The sequence below is a fragment of the Furipterus horrens genome, unplaced genomic scaffold (genome assembly GCF_987537825.1).
Source record: "Furipterus horrens unplaced genomic scaffold, mFurHor1.1.pri manual_scaffold_17, whole genome shotgun sequence".
Taxonomy (NCBI): domain Eukaryota; kingdom Metazoa; phylum Chordata; class Mammalia; order Chiroptera; family Furipteridae; genus Furipterus; species Furipterus horrens.
In genome coordinates this window covers 22,130,794-22,147,091 of record NW_028327187.1, presented here as the reverse complement: position 1 = coordinate 22,147,091, position 16,298 = coordinate 22,130,794, and the positions used below count along the sequence as shown (strand labels likewise).

The window sequence follows — 16,298 nt, the reverse complement described above, 5'->3', positions numbered from 1 at the left end:
TACATGGTAGTCAAAGTGGTCTTTGCAAAATATGTCAGACCTGGAATACTACTTAGCAATAGTAATAATAATAAAAAGAAGCTGAATGGGGGGGGGGAGCCAATATCAAAAGTTTACATACTGTATGGTTCATTGACATAACATTCTTAAAATGACAAAATTGTAGAAATGGGAGACAGATTAATCGTCACCAAAGCCAAGGGACGGGGGGATTGGGAGGACTGGGGACATGGTTGTGGCTGTAAAAGAGCAACAGGATGGATTCTTTTAATGATGAAACTATTTTATATCTTGACTGTGGTGGTGGATACATGAGCCTACACGTGTTAAAATTGTATAGATCTAAATACACACACACACACACACACACACACAAGTAAATCCAAGGAAATTGGAATAAGATTGGTAAATTGTATTAATGTTAATATCCTGCTTATGGTCTTGTATTATAGTTTTGCACTGAGGGAAAATGGGTAAGGGGTACACAGGATCTGTTTTATTTCTTACAAAAGCATGTGAATCTACAGTAACTCAAAAAGAAAAAAGAAATGTAAATAAATCAGATGTCTTGCCCCAAGGTAAAGCCATTCATCCAATGGCCTTACATTTATTTTGGAATAAAACGGTCTGCCCATTGACTAGGATGCAGTTCGTGATCTGGTCTCTGTCAATAAAAGGTCCAATCTTTTATTATGCTTCTCTCCCCAGCTCTCCTGGGGCTCATCATAATCACCATCTTAGTTCCAAGGCATCAAGATTTGCCGCCTCTTTCTGGCTTTCCTACACCTGCTCCCTATTTCTGGAAGGCTTTCCCCTGGCTGTTCTATGGTTGCTCCTTTCATAACTTTCCGGGCTCAGCTTAAATGCCACCTGCTACTTCCCAACCACACAGTTTGCACCCTCTTCTTTTCCTGTACAGGTCTTATCTCAGGTTTGATTATTTTCTCACTTCTTTATCATATCATGTCTCTCCGACTAGACTGCAAGCTCTCAGGGCAGGGTGGAGAATGTTCTGCAGGACTCTGCACTGTCTCAGCAGCGCCTGACACAGTGCTTGGCACACAATGAGGGCTCAGTAAACGGAATGTTCAGTGAATGAATGAGTAGCCACGTGCCGTTACCATCAGGGTTTTTCTGAGTGATGTAAAGCAAGCTGGATTGTGGCTTTGGACTTAAGGATGGGGCTTCTTTCGCTCCCTTTCCTGCTAGTTACTAAAGAGATGGGTCGCTGGTGGGTCCCCTGGTGCCACTCTGAACCACAGGGTTCCGCAGTCGGGGCCAAACGGGGTACGTTCCGGATGCGGGAGGCTTTACAGGGAGTACGCAGGTTAGCGGAGGCCCCTGGCTTGGCCACCTTCACTGGGCTCCCTTTGTTACTCCCACTTCCCTTGCCCTGGGCGAAGCTGCCTGCAGTGACTCGTGACTCCTCACTAGGCTCGAAGGCTGCGCGCAAGAGAGGAGAGCCCCAGGAGCCCCTGGCCCGCCATTCTCTTCAGGCCGGAGCCCGCCCTACGGGGAAGCGCTCACCACCACCGCCCCGCAGCCACCTTCTCCGCGAGCCCGCGCCTTGCAGGCAGCGCCGCCGCTCCCGAGCCAGGGGCACGTGGGCGCGCGGAGTGCGTGGCGCTCCAGCCCTCCGCCCCCCGCAGGACCAGCCCCTACGCGCTAGCCCCGCATAGCAGCCCCCAAGGGTAGAGCCACGGCTGGCGCGCGCCCCGCCCCGCCCCAGGCCAACCGCGTCCGCCCCTGCGCGCGCTCCCTCCCCTCCCCGCCCCCCTCGCGCGCCCCTCCCCTCGCGTCCCTCCCTCGCCCTGCATCTCGCGGCCGGCTGAAGGGGGCTCAGTCCACCGCCAACACCACCGCTGGTGCCACCGCCGCGCTTCAGTGTTGGTGCAGGTAGCGGCCGCCTCCGGGACAGATGCGCTGACGAGCATCCCCAGGCAGTAAGCCCGCTTTCTCTCCGCGTGTGCATGCCTGTCTGCCTCCCGCCCACCGGCCCGCGTCCCCGGAGAGCTGCTGCCCTCTGGCCCCGCAGCCGTCGCTCTGGGCTGCGGGGCCTTTAGGGGCCGGCTACCTGCGGCCTCTCGCCCCGGCCAGGGGGTGGGGACGTGGGGGCGCAATGGGCTGCAGGGTGCGGGACGCCCACAGGGGGCTCCCCTATGCTGCCTGCTTCGGCCTCCCCTGGGTTTTCGCCAGAGTGGTGGGGGGTGGGGATGGGGAGCGACTAGGGAGGGAGCAGGGTGGAGGTGGGGGAGCCAGCTCTCCACGTTCCCTTCTGCGGAATGTTGGGGAGGGCAGAGGGAGGGAAGGGGGCTCTTGGTTTTCCCACCCAGAATGTCGAGCAGTTGGGGTGGGGCGAGGTGGGAGCACCTCTTGGTTTTCTCAACAAGGATAGTTAGGGTTTGTGGGAAGCGGGTGAAGATGAAATGGGGGAGCTCCCCTTGGTTTTCTTACTAAGGGTGGTGGGGATTAGGGAAGGAGTGAAGGGGAACCTTGGTTCTCTCAACGAGGATGGTGGGGGTGGGGATGCGAGGGAGTAGAGGTAAGGGGCTCTCTAGGTTTTTCTCCACGGGGATGCTGGGGGCGTTGGAGGAGTGGGGGAGTGCAGGGAGAAGGGGAGAGCCCTCTGTGCTTCTAAGTGGATGGTGGGGGTGGGGTGGGACGGTTGGCGAATTGGGGTGGGTGGAAGAGTGGTGGATTTCAGTTCCAGAGTGGAACCCTGAGAAGCAAGAAGAAGGTTCTATCACGTGGGTTGATCCTTAGAAGGTAGATTTTTGAAAACTGCAGGGTGTGACTTTTCCGTCTCAAAAAGCTTGAAATCCCTATAAGGTGCCGTCTGTTCTAGGATCTGGAAGAGCGCTTTCTGCTTTCGAAGTTTCTCTTTCTTTTCCATTCCTCGCGGCCTCTTCTCGTCGCCCAGAAGTAGGTAGACTTTTGGAAATCAGCTAGGGAAGACTGTGTGGTTCGGCTTCAGTGCTATATTTTCTGCATTTGGGACTGTGCGAGTTTCTCAGGTTTCTTTTTATTTTGCCCTTTACAATAAAAACCCTGTACCAGGGAGACCCCTTGGGAAAAGAAGAGAATAGGGTTTATTAAGGGGACTCCAGGTTTGGTTTTTGAATTTCCTGAAGGGCAAGAGATCCGTCGTTGTAGCATTTTGCTTGCCTTTCAGAAGCAGTAGAAATAGAATAAACGTTGTCCTATGTCTTCGCTGGAAGTCCCCTATATTCATTTAAATTATTCCATCGGGATTATGCGAGCCCCCTTTGATTTGAATTTGGAACAGATCCAGTTTTCCTAATTGGAGCCATCATTTTGTAATTGCCTGTAATTCTTCCCTGGGTTATCAAATCTATGATAAGCTAATAGAGCAGCAGGAATAATTTCTCTGTTATTTTTATTAAGACAGTTTTAATTGTTTTATGTTGTTTCTTGGAAATGTGAACATTTGCAGAATAGCATATATTTAAATTAGGGGCCCCTTGGAATTTTGCAAAGCCTTTCCCAGCTCCTCTTCTCCAGGAACACATCCCTCCCTATTCTTTACAGTGAAGAAGCAAGGGCTTCTGGGATGGTAGCTTTGCCTTTGGAAACTCATGCTCTTATTTGTTTAAGAAGAATACATATTAAAGAGGCTAAGGCCTTTAATGTGGTGAGGCTATATACTGCTTTCCCATTTTGGTTACATAAGGTTCCAATATAGTCCTTTACCTTTAGTCTTTAAAAATGCTTATTTAACATTTTTAAGAGCAAATATAATCTTTATGCATCAGGAAGTTGGTCAGATAGGCCATGATTTGTACAAACCAACTCCCAATAATTACATAGTCTAATACTACCATATAGGTTCTATAGCCGTATCTTGTGTTTGAAATTCTAAGCTACCATTCTCATACTGAGTTTTTGGAGAAGAAAAGTTTTTTTTATTTTTTTAAACCAGGTTTGTTTTTTTGAGTGAAACATTAAAAATATAGGATTTACATTAGTAAAAATTTCTCTTGTATGATACCAGTGTATGGGAATTAATTTATAAGTATCAAACTAATGAACCACTGCAATAAGATTCTTACTTGTTTATTGAAAATGTTTAAGTGGAAGTAGAGATTTGGGTCTCAAAGATTAATGAAAATACATTTAAATAAATGCTATTACATGCACCATTTCTAATGTCAATGTGATGCATTCTGTGTATAGGCAACAGTCTAAAAATAGTACTGTACAGTTGAACAACATGGGTTTGAACTTAAGGGATCCACTTATACAGCCATTTTTCCCCAGTAGATACCTGTACTGTTTTCTCTCTGTCCTTGGGAGTCTGCAGATGTGGAGGGCTGACTGTATGCATTGATCTGCACCATTTTATACAGGTGACTTGAACATGCATGGATTTGCGTATCTGTGGGGGTCCTGGAACCAGTTCCCTGATGATACCCAGGAAAAGCCTTTGGGGGGGGGTCAAAAATTATACACTGATTTTTTTTTGCCTACAGGATTGAAGTCTGTTTTTTCTCTTATGAATAGAATGCTGAGAGAGGAAAAATCTTTTATAGAGAGAAGCGTGTTGATGGGTGGTGGGCCTCAAGTTTCCGTAGAAAAAAAAATTGTACATGAAGTGTCTTTTACCCAGTTTTTTGAGAACCTGTTGCCCTGTGGGACTATAGGGGAAAAAAAGGATGACGTTTCAAAAATTAACAAATATTTGATAAAATATTTTTCGAAATAACTAACATCCATTTGAAAAATAATTTGTAAATCAAAATTTGTGTAAGAAATTGCCTCACAGGCCTAAAGTCTTGACACTTAAATAATAGTTTGTTAAAGGAATCAGAGGTAACTTTCTGAGACTGAGCCCTGTTTTCCTGCCCTCCACTTCCTGGTTCCCTTCTTCCCCACACCCCTCCCTTTTTCCCCTCTGGTGCCAGTAACATTGGCTTTTATAACCTTGTGGGAGTTGAACAAATGTTGGCACTTGGATGAACTTATCTCTTTGGCTGCTTTCCCCAACTTTTGCCTACAAATTTTTTTTTGGTTAATTGAACTTTCCAGTTGTTGGGATTTGGGGTAAGAGGGAGTGGACTGTAATTGTTTTCTCTTAAAACAGCTTTTCTTTCAGCTCCTGTTAGATGAGAGCAAAGAAAAGGTTGTTTTTTTGTTTTTTTTGTTTTTGTTTTTGTTTTTTTGTTTTTTTGCTAATGGAGTACTTAATTAAGCAGAATACATGACCATTCATTTACTCAACAAACATTTACTGAGTTTTACCACTTCTGTTGGAGGCTGTGTGCTAGGTGCAGGGGTGCACAGTAGATAAGAAATGGCTTCTGCCTTCTGGTGCAGTTATTAAATGAAAGATAGAAAATGAATTTGTTGTGAATAATCAAGAGGTGTCAATACAGGAACCTAATGAACAGAACAAAAAATGAGCAAAATAGAACCAGAGGCATGGAAACAAGGAACAGATTGACAGTGACCAGAGTGGAGGGGGAGAAGGGGGGAAAGAAAGGGAAGGGTCTAGTCAAGGAACAAGTATAAATGACTGATGGACATGGACAACAGGGTGGGGAGTGACTGTGGGGGTGAGAGGGGGAGCAGGGGAAAGCACCAGGGGAAAAATTGGGACAACTATAATAGAACAACAATAAAAAAAGAAATAAAGAGTTGTCCAGAGTCTTTGGAAATTAACATAGCACTTTATATACATTAAACATGCTTTAGCCATGCAAATAGTGGAGTCATTTCTTTTCAGAGAATTGTTCACTGCATACATTTTATCTCATCTCTCCAACCAAGACATAAATTTTCATCTTGGGTACATAATATGGTTTTAAGTCATCTTAAGGTCTATGGTCTTCTTTTTCATAAGCTTTATATAAAATAAATAGGACATAGCAGAATTCTTGATATTTAAGTTCAGTGTTTTGTATCCGGGTATAGAGTAGTGAGAAGACGGCCAGGCCAGCATTCCTTCCTGTTCCTTAAAGCATTTTCTGACAACAAACTGGGCCAAAAAATATTTTTGTGGTTAACTTTGAATTATAGATAATAATGGATGGTGGAGCCCAGAAGAGTGGCTAATACTAAATAGTAGCTCCATAAACCTTTGCTCTCTTGCAGGGCTACCTTTTGAGAATTTTGAGAATTCGCCTTTTTGCAAATAGTTCTAGGCCACTGGTTCCTAACTGGGGTAGTTTCTCCCCTAGAAGACATTGAACAATGTCCAGAGACATTTTTGCTGTTACAACTTGGGGATTGGCATGCCTCTGAGAGGTTAAGGATGCTGCTTTAACGTTGTAGAGTGCACAGGGCAGGCTCCCCACCCCCTACCAACAAATAATGATCTGAACCAAAAAGTCATTAGTCCCGAGGTTGATGTAATTTCCTCTATAAAATGCAATGACCGTGCCTTGATATGACTTGAGTGGTTTGCTGAGCTCACTTTACTAGTCTTAAAAGTGACTCATTTCCATACGTGGACCTGAATAATTAAAAGATCAATAACAGCTACCATTGATGGTAATTACTGTGTGCCAGGCAGTTGTATACATGGTATATTCTCTTTATCTCATAAATGAGGAACCAGGCTCAGAATGGTAAAGTTACTTGCCTTAGGTCCCACAGCTGGTCAGGGTTGGAAGTAGACATCAAAAGATTGTTTACTCCTCAGTTCATGGTTTTAAGCACAATGTAATACTGTCTCCCTTGTGGTGTGCTCTATTCAAAATCGTATTTAACAAAATTAAAATGACTACATGTCCTACATACCATTGAGCTTGCTTGAGAGTAATTAAAACCATGAATGTTAAATTTGATCATACTTGGAGTAAGTAGCCAGGAGTAGGGGGAGAAGGGGAACCAATATTACTTGAAGGCCTACTATAATTCTAGAAAATTCATAAGTTGAATTTATACCCTTTATGTAATTTTATCCTCATAGCAACTCTGCAAAGCAGTTATGCACATTTCACAGATAAGGTTAGTTAAGTAACTTGTCTTAAGATTGTACAACTAGTAAGCAGCAGAGTTGGGATTTGAACTTAAGTCGCATGACTAAGCCCCTATCCCCTGCTGCTTGATCTAAGGCTTGGGGTTGATGGAAGGGGGTGAATTGAAGAGTGGGCTGCAGAGAGGTGAGTAACCAGTCCTATAAAAAAGTAATTTCAGAGATAATGTGTTGTAGGTGCTGGATTAAATTCATGTAGGGAATGAAAAGGTGAATTACTATATCTTCCTCAACTAATGAGAACTGAGTGCAACATGGAATTTGTTATGGAGAATTACCCGAAGTAAGCCTGTCATTGTCATTTTGGAGAACTTCATTTTCTGTTTTACTTGAATTTTTGAACATTTATTTGATAACCATAAAACTGGAAGTTATTGAATTGTGTTTAGATCCTTTCTGCAGTTCACCTTCTACCTTTCTTGGAGCTGTCATATAGAACTTAGTAATGGCAACATTTGGTTTTTTCATCTTTTTACACAATTTAAACATTTGTTTTTTCTATGGAAGTTGCTTTTACAAAAAAAGTCAAATTCATACTTGTGTTTTTCATGTGGGGGTGTGTTTTGTTTTGACAGCTAATATTTAACTTTTGATGTGTTGTGTTTTAGAGCATAAAAAGAGGAAAAATAAGAAACAGCCCATTAGCAATTATATTTTGTCTGGAAAGCTTTTTGTGGGTAAAAGTACCTCATGCTTCATTTCATTTACTTTAAATTGGAAAGGAATGCTGGGGGTGGGAGTGGGGAAGAAATGTTATTTAGATAAAATGCACATTTTGATTTCCACATAGGACTGTGAACCATAGATTTGGATTGTAATAATAATGTCCTGATTCTGACTACAACAATCAGCCACTTGGGTAATCAAGCACTACTGTGTATGGACACTCATTGTGATACCGTCTGATTTTGTGACCCACTTCCCAGTGATTTCAGAATAAACTTGGGAGATCTGATCAAACTTGTAAGAATACACTAATCCTTTTTTAAATGATAAGAGTGGTACTTTTTCATTGTAGGGAAATTCAGAAAATAAAGAAAAGTCTAAAGAAGAAAATAAAAGTCAGTTACAATCCACTACCCAGAAATTAGTGATGTTTTGTAGTTCTTTTTAAAATGCATTGATTTTTTTAAAAAAAGGATGGACTCAAGTCCTTTGCAAAAACTCCAAACTGTAAGTGTAGTCTAGGTTACTTGTTTAAAACTTTACCAAAATATTTTCTGAATTAGTGTTGTATCTCTAGGTAGAAATCACAGTCATAAGGCGTGAAATGAGAATGCTGCCGCATTGTTGGAGAACTATGTCATGGCTTCCTTGTGTAATCCCCTTAAAATTTCTCCTCCTCCAACTTGAGTGATAGAATTTCATTGCTAGAAGGAGCTGTCAGTACCCACCCCCTTCATTTTACAGATAGGAAAAGGAGGCTCAAGCACCTGATTCAAGGTCATATAATGTGCTAATGTTGGAGTTTGTGTAGTTGTGTAGGTTTGAAGTTGTGTGGGTTCTCCATAGTAGGTAAGTTTTTATTTTCTAATTACAAACTTCTCACAGTCAAGAACTTTTTGTTAGCCTGGCCCTCAAAAGAACAGCTATTATGCTGGAAGTATAAGAACTATACTAAAAGATACCAAAAACATTAAGTGTTTCCTAATTTCAGAAAATGATCAAAACAGGAGCAGTACAGGAATTTTTCATATAATTTGCTTTATTGAATTTGAGGATTAGTAATGGGAAACCTCTTGTGTGCCTCTGGCCCTCAGTTTAATTTTCCCTGGCCTATGGGCAAGTACCAATGCATATCAAACATGCCTATGGTCATAGAAATGAAAAACAACTTTATATGAGTCTTTACACATGGGAGTCTGGAAGACCACAGTTAAAGCTATTGCTGCAAAAAAATTTTATTTTTCCTTTATAAAATGAGATATCTGTTAAAATGCTGGGAAAGACATTGTAAAGACTGCATCTGCTTCCAAATTTAGATAGGAAGTTAAGAAATTGTAGCAAACGCTGGCAGTGTGGCATTGTTAACACACGTGTAATTGTTTTAATTAGGCACTAGTAAAAAAGTTCTTTAGCTTTCCTCCCTCTCTTTTCTGCCCTCTATTTCTCTCTGTAGATGTGTGGCTCACTCTCTCTCTCTCTCTGTCTCCTTTGCCTCTGTGTCCATTTCACTCTTAGGGTGCCCCTTTTTTGTTGTTGTTGTTTTTAGTACAGCTGACTCTGTCCACTTTCCTTTTTCCAGCTCAGTGTATCCACATCATCATGTTCATCTCCCACAGGGTCCCCATTACCCCAGTCACCAGTATTACACTTACACCAACCTGGACTGGGCCAGCTCCTTTTTCCAGTCTAGGATGGATAGGGAAGCTTCTGTCTGGAGCCACTGTGGGCCAAGAAGAGCTAGTGTCACTTGATGTAGAAATGTCACTGATAGAAGAGAATAAAACAAAATATGATAAGAGATGACAGAGATCGCATTTATAGGGTAATGCAAAAGTGGGTTTACAGTTGTGAGTGTGTGAAACACAGTTTGTTCGTGTATTATTATTTATTAATTATTGCATTATTTTTGATACAAACAACTGTAAACCTGCTTTTGCCCTACCCTGTACACGTAAACCTGTGAACACGAAATCATCTCTTCTCCACAGTGAGGGCCCCAGCAAATGCTAAAGCTGTGTGAAGTAGTGAGTATGGATACCATTGCTAAGGGCTTACTGTTTGATTAAATGAGGAAATTTTACCCTTGCCTAGGGCTGTGTTAAGTAGTTTTTGTGTCTGTTTCTCCTTATTGTCTGTTAATGAGTTGCATTGTCTGAAGCAACCAACTCTTGCAAGGTTCCTGTAGCACACTATGCTTCTTAGAAAATTTGTGTTTTCTTCTGTATTGAAACTAACAAGCTTTGCTTGTACTTTATTTGTCAAGTACTAAAGGTAGAAAGTGAACAGAAGATATGTGTGTACCATTTTTTAATGCAGTTAAACCTAGAAAAAGAAAGAACAATCAATATAAGTTTTTGTAGTCAGCTCTTTACTGCATGCAGAATTTATATTTTATTTATACGTAAAACAACCCATCAATACTTTAATCACAAGAATTTATAGTATCCACAAGGTTTTATTTATATTTTTCAATACTAAGGAAGTTATAGCTGAGGATGCAGAGATTTTTAACATCAAGTTTTTTTTGACAAAAATGATAGGAAACTAAATTTCTATGCTTGATTAATTAATAACTTTTGTTATTCACTTTAAATTTTTGAGTGTGGATAAGGCTTTTTGACTCCTTTGAAGTTTAAAATGTGTGATTTATTAGGAAGACATTACACATCATTCTTGGTTGTGAAACTGAATGTTAGCATCTACCTATAGACATAATCATCTGGCCTTTCATGTGACCAGCTAAACTAAAGTAACAGGTTCCGCCCCTCCCAGGTTTCCTAGAGACTAAATAATACACACAGAGACAGAGATACACATACATGAGTTATAAAGTCTCAGAAGGAGGTCAGGGGCACTAACCTGCTTTCCCTTAGACTGTCGCAGAAAAAAAAATGACAACAGCAAACATAACAATAGCCATCTGATATTGCAAGTTTTAAAAATTCTTGTGTCACAGTGGTTGAAAATTGCTGGTAAGTAGTTGGCTTTTGTTAGAGCCATTTTAAATTTTAATTTAATTTAATTTAATTTTCAAATTATAAGAGGTTTATTTAGAAACTTTTGGAGGCAGTAGAAGTGAGCCAGCTAGGGTGAGTAGGCTCAGGAAACAAGTTACAGAAGCCAAAGAAGCGTCTTTGGAATTTAGGAGAGAGAAAGGCAAAGTAACCGCCTAGTGGGAAGAAGTGGGGAAGGGAAAGGCATGGGTGTGCTCCCCAGAGGAAGAGTTGCCACTTTTTAAATATCTACTTTTCCCCCACTTTATTAAGGAATAATTAACAAATATAACTGTATATATTTAAATGGTACAACATGAGAATTTGATATACATTGTGGAATGTTAATATCAAGTTTATTGAGTAGCATTTGCATACACTATGAATTGCATTTACTTAAGGTGTGTATTTTGATGAGTTTTGGCAGATGTATATACCCATGAAACCACTGCCACAATCAGAATGTAGAATATTTTTATCACTCCTCAGGCCCCTTTTACAGTACATTCTTCCCTCTGCCCATGTCCCCAGGCAACCACTGAGCTGCCCTTGTGAGAGCCACTTTCTTTCTTTTTTTTTTAATATTTATTTTTGTAGAGAGGGGAAGGGAGAGAGAAGGAGAAGGAGAGAAACATCTTTCAGTTGCCTCTCACACTTTCCCTGACCAGGGGCCAAACCTGCGACCCAGGCATGTGCCCTGACCAGGAATTGAACCAGGGACCTTTCACTTTGCAGGACTATACTCAACTGAGCCACACTGGTCCGGGCATGAGAATCACTTTTTGACTTAGATTTAAAAATTTGTGGATCCTTCTCTATCCAAAGACCATATTTATATCCAAAATGCAAGTTTTTCTCTGTGTTTAAGATAAAATAATACTATCCTGACTGTCTAAAAATGAATAGTTAAGAAATTTGTTTGCAGCTAAACTACAGCATCCTTATTAAATAGCCTCATTACATACTTGGATCAAAGGGAAATTACAGCCAAGAGATAAACAATTCTGATAAAATGGAAAAGCGGTAGATGTATTTCCAAAGTAGTTATGGTGAGATGTCAAATTTCTCAAGAACAGGACAAATAAAATAATTTGAACTTTATTTCATCTTTATTTGTAAAGTAAAAATGAAAAAATAAGAATAAATATTTTAAAAGAAATTGGTGTATTGTATTGTAGAGAGAGGGAAAGAGACGGAGAGGACAGCAATGTGTGAGCTATACATTGATGGGTTGCCTCTCGCACGCCCCCTACTGGGAACCTAGATTGCAAGCCACGCAGGTACCCTGACTGGGAATCCAATCAGCGACCTTTTGGTTCGCAGGGCAGCACTCAATCCACTGAGCCACACCAGTCAGGGCAAGAATAAATATTTTAATCTGTATGTATATATCAGTACCTCCAGCTAATGTATGTATAATATTACACAGGAATAATCCTATCCCTTGAGCTTTCCAAAAGATTTGAAACATTCAGAGGGAATTTTCTGTGCATTGGTGTATCATCTTTTCATACTTAGATAAAAAGCAAGTTTTTAATAAGCTCAAAGTTCATTTCCCATTGATATATTCAATTGAATAAACAAATATTAGCCAATTTAAGGGCCATACTGTTGAGATATAGTGTGTACCTTCCTCACTCTCTCAAAAATTCGTGTCACTGGACTTTAATGTCTAGCTAGCCCTCTGTTCCGTTGCTATTGCTCTGTCCTGCATCCAGTCTCCATTTGCCGCTCCTGACTTCCACTGTCTTCCTTCCCCAGTTTTCTTCCTCATCTTTTCTGTCTCCTCATGCCACTCCTTACACTGCTCTGCTTTCTTATGATACAGCTGTTTATTTGGGGGGAGAGATTGTAAAAGCCCTTTTATAAAACCATTTTCAAAGAAAAGTTTACAAAAGCAGAAAATATACAGAAAAATAATAATTTGCTTCATATGTCCCAAAAAAAGAAAGAAAGGGAAAAAAAGGGACAAGACCAACATGCTCAACAACAAAGGGTTTTTTTTTTTTTTTATTGCAAAATGCAAGCAAAGGACACACATACTTAAAACAGAGCTCAAGAGCAGACACACAGTCCTGGAAACCATTCAATGCTATAAACCAGGAGTTTGTTCTTTGTCTATACATGTTCATACAGAGACTAGGATATGTAAAAATTAAGGATCACAAAAGATTTATCACACGAGCCTTCCAATGCATATTGCATCTATAATTCATGAACATGGTCAACAAAATCATGTTGAACCCCATTTCATTTACATTTTTAAAGATATTTATTTTTAGAGAGACTGGAAGGGAGGAGAAAGGGAAGGAAACATCACATTGGTTGCCTCTCGAGCGCCCCCAATTGGGGACCTGGCCCTACAACCCAGGCATGTGCCCTGACTGGGAATTGAACTGTCGACCCTTTGGCTCTCAGGCCAGCACTCAATCCCCTGAGCCACACCAGCCAGGGACCATTTCATTTACATTATAAAAAATCTTTTAGTGACACAGCTGTTTTATAAACATCTCCAGACCAAGTCATCAACAGACTAATTCCCCATTCAGATACCATCTTGAAGGCTGTTTTCTTTTTGTTTTGTGGTCCAATAATTTCTTCAGACTCCTTTCAGGTTTTGAGCCAGTCTGGAGGTTTGAGAGTTGTAAACAGTTCATTTTTTATTATCAAAGTCAAATGTGTTTGCAGGGCTATGTTATAGACAGTCTTTGAAACCATAAATCATTAAAAAGAAATGAATGATTTACATTATAATATCCCTATGAAACTTCCTTTTACAAAGCTAAAGCAATAAAAATTTCCTTGAGGTAAGGTGATTTATTGCTCCTTAGAATGAACTGTAAAGGATTTTTCAAAAATACCTTCAATATTTGCTAAATCTGGAATGCACAACACAAAGAGTGAACCCTAATACAAACTTTGGACTTTGGTTAATAATAGTATATCAATATTGGCTTATCAGTTGTGACAAATAGGCTACAGTGATGCAATGTTCATAATAGAGGGAACTGGGAGGGGTGTTGAGTATATGGAAACTATTTTCCACTCTGTTTTTTTGTAAATCTAAAACTTCTAAAATATATTAATTTAAGAAAAACCTTTGTACATTGTGGTTCAGAAATAGACAGAATATATTTTATTATTAACTTGTAGATTAAAGTGCAGTGTTTGTTTTTAAGAACTAGTAAAACAAGATAAGTGCTTCTTGAGTGACATAACTTTGTATCATGGTTCCCCTGAAAAGTGGAAGTATGAGCTTCTGAAAGAACTGCCCAGTAGTGCTAATCACTGCCTGGTTGCACAGTAGTTACTAGGCAGGTCATTGTGAGTATTGGGTTGGGACTTTGCCACCACTGGGGCATTGTGCCATCTCTGCAATAGAGTGGATCTCCAGATTTGATAAATCCCCTGCCCTGGAGCCTAATAAACCTCTTTACCCTTGCATTTGTTGGTGTCACTAGCAACAGTGACAGTTCATGAGCTCATGCCAACTCTTTGAGCCAATATCCAGGTCAGAGTTTGATGACTTTGGGCCAAAGGTTGTTGCAGGGCTTGTAGCAGCATTGACCTCTAACCTCAGAACCTCTGTGTAGTTGCTCAGTGTGGCGAGCTCTGCACTAAACTTAGGTGAAAAGATTAGCTTTATAAAGGTCTTATTGTAAATGGTTTTGAAAAATTGGAACTGGGTGATTATTATGAGCAACTACAAGTATGTGTTGCTTTCTTGAGTGAGTTGGCTGTGAAACAACATTCTACGGTAGACAGTAGGTAAGCGGGGGGTGACGAAGTGGGAGATAGGGTCTGAAGAGGGACAGTGAGAGTGAGGGAGATAAGCAAACATCATGGTGATGTTAAAGTCATCAGAAGAGAAAAAACTGACAAGGCATCGAGGATTAGAACATAAAAATGAAGGTGATCACTCAAGGAATGGATATCTAGGGGATATGGTTGTCATGGAATGTGTCCATCAGGTCTGTAATTAGACCCAGGGTTGAAAACTTCATACAATTACCTGAAAAAATACTAATAAAGGGGGGGCTTGGTTATAGAATTCACCTATTTAACTTATGAAAATTTATTTTGTATATCAGAAGTAATTTTTAAGGTATGAATCTGTTATGGATACTCATTGTTACACCTGTTATTAGACAAAGTTTTACATATCTTTTCTTGGCTTCACTGCTTGCCTGATTGACTATACTATACATGCAGTCCTATGTCTGTTAGAAGCAGCAGGTTTTTAAAGACTTTTTAAAATATTTTATTTTTAGAGAGAGGATATAGGAGGGAGAGAGGAAGAGAAACATCAATGTGCGAGAGAAACATTGATTGGTTGCCTTTTGCTTGCTCCCAACTGGTGACCTGGCCTGCAACCCAGGCATGTGCTGTGACTGGGACTCAAACTGGCGACCTTTCAGTTTGCAGGCCAGCGCTCAATCCACTGAGCCACACTGCAGCAGATTTTAACGGGTAAGGAGAATGAGAAGGGACAGGAATAACCTCTCTCTAGAGGTGCAATCCATAATGGAGGCTGGAGATTCCACTTCAGTTGCCAAGATCACGGGTTACTCTGTGCCAGTGGTGAACCAAATAGTGGTACAGCCAGTGCATTCCTGTGGTCACCTTCACAATTAATACCAAGTTCTGCAGCTGACTTGATTATACAGCAGTTCCTGTCAATTGTAGTGATGCAACATTATCCCTCTGGCCAAATAATAAGGTATAGATAGGCCTAGTCAGTCGTGAGGCCTAGCATAGTCATTCTCCTCCCAGTAAAGCTGCTGGAAATAGCTGGAAGGTCTGGGTAGGTGTAATGGCAATGGCATTCATGGCCAGGTGTGTGTCAACATCTTCTTGCCCCGTGTGCTCACCCGACTTCTCAGAGACCTTTGGCCTTCTCTTCATCTCCCTCCCCCTCTATCTCCTCGTTACTCTTAGTTCAGTTACCTGTGGAATTTTTGTTAAGGAACAGCGATGGCCTTACCAGAAGAGAATTTTGGGGACCATTGGCTTAAGTTTTCTAACTACCAAAGCAGTGTACTTGAGACTTCCCTAACTAGTCAGGTTTGTACTGCTGCACTGGTTTGTTAAGTATAAAATGGAACTTCGGGTATGTTTTAAATATTTTCTGATGTACAACCTGAAAGTTGAATTGTGTCACCTTATAAACTTACTCTTTCTGCTTTTAAAACCCCTATAATTTGTCTTTATGTACTTATTATTGTCCCTATAGCAGGTACCGGCAATGTGTGTGTTGATGTGAAGGATTTACTCTGTGGCTAATTGATTGGAACAGAGCTGCCCAATTGCCAGCACTGTGCCAAACCCAGCTTATAAATAAGTATGAGGCTGAATACTTCATAAAATGAAATAAGCAAATGTTTACTGAGTGCTTACTCGGTGCTGGGCACTTTGCTAGGCTTGCTAATGCTGTGGGGAATATTAAAAACAAAAGTGATCTTTTTAAGCAAGGAATGTCCATTCTAATTGGAGAAGCTGTTAGAGATGCATTAAGGATGTGGTGGAAAGAGTATTGAACTGAGGGGGAGGAGGAGTCGGAAATTTTGAGTCTTAGCCCAAGTTCTGCCAATAACCATCTGATCCTTTGGGAAAATCACTACTCCTCTTGAGGTATGTTTATA

At 40.9% G+C, this 16,298-nt stretch overlaps 1 protein-coding gene across 1 annotated transcript in view; it reads left to right on the top strand.

Annotated features, from left to right (window-relative positions):
- The first annotated feature begins 1,813 nt into the window (after positions 1–1,813).
- FHL1 (four and a half LIM domains 1) overlaps positions 1,814–16,298 on the top strand; it is a 60,354-nt gene continuing 45,869 nt past the window's right edge. Inside the window, exon 1 of the mRNA XM_090264579.1 lies at positions 1,814–1,943. The gene's annotated coding sequence lies outside the window, so the exon portion shown is untranslated. The remainder of the gene's footprint in view (positions 1,944–16,298) is intronic.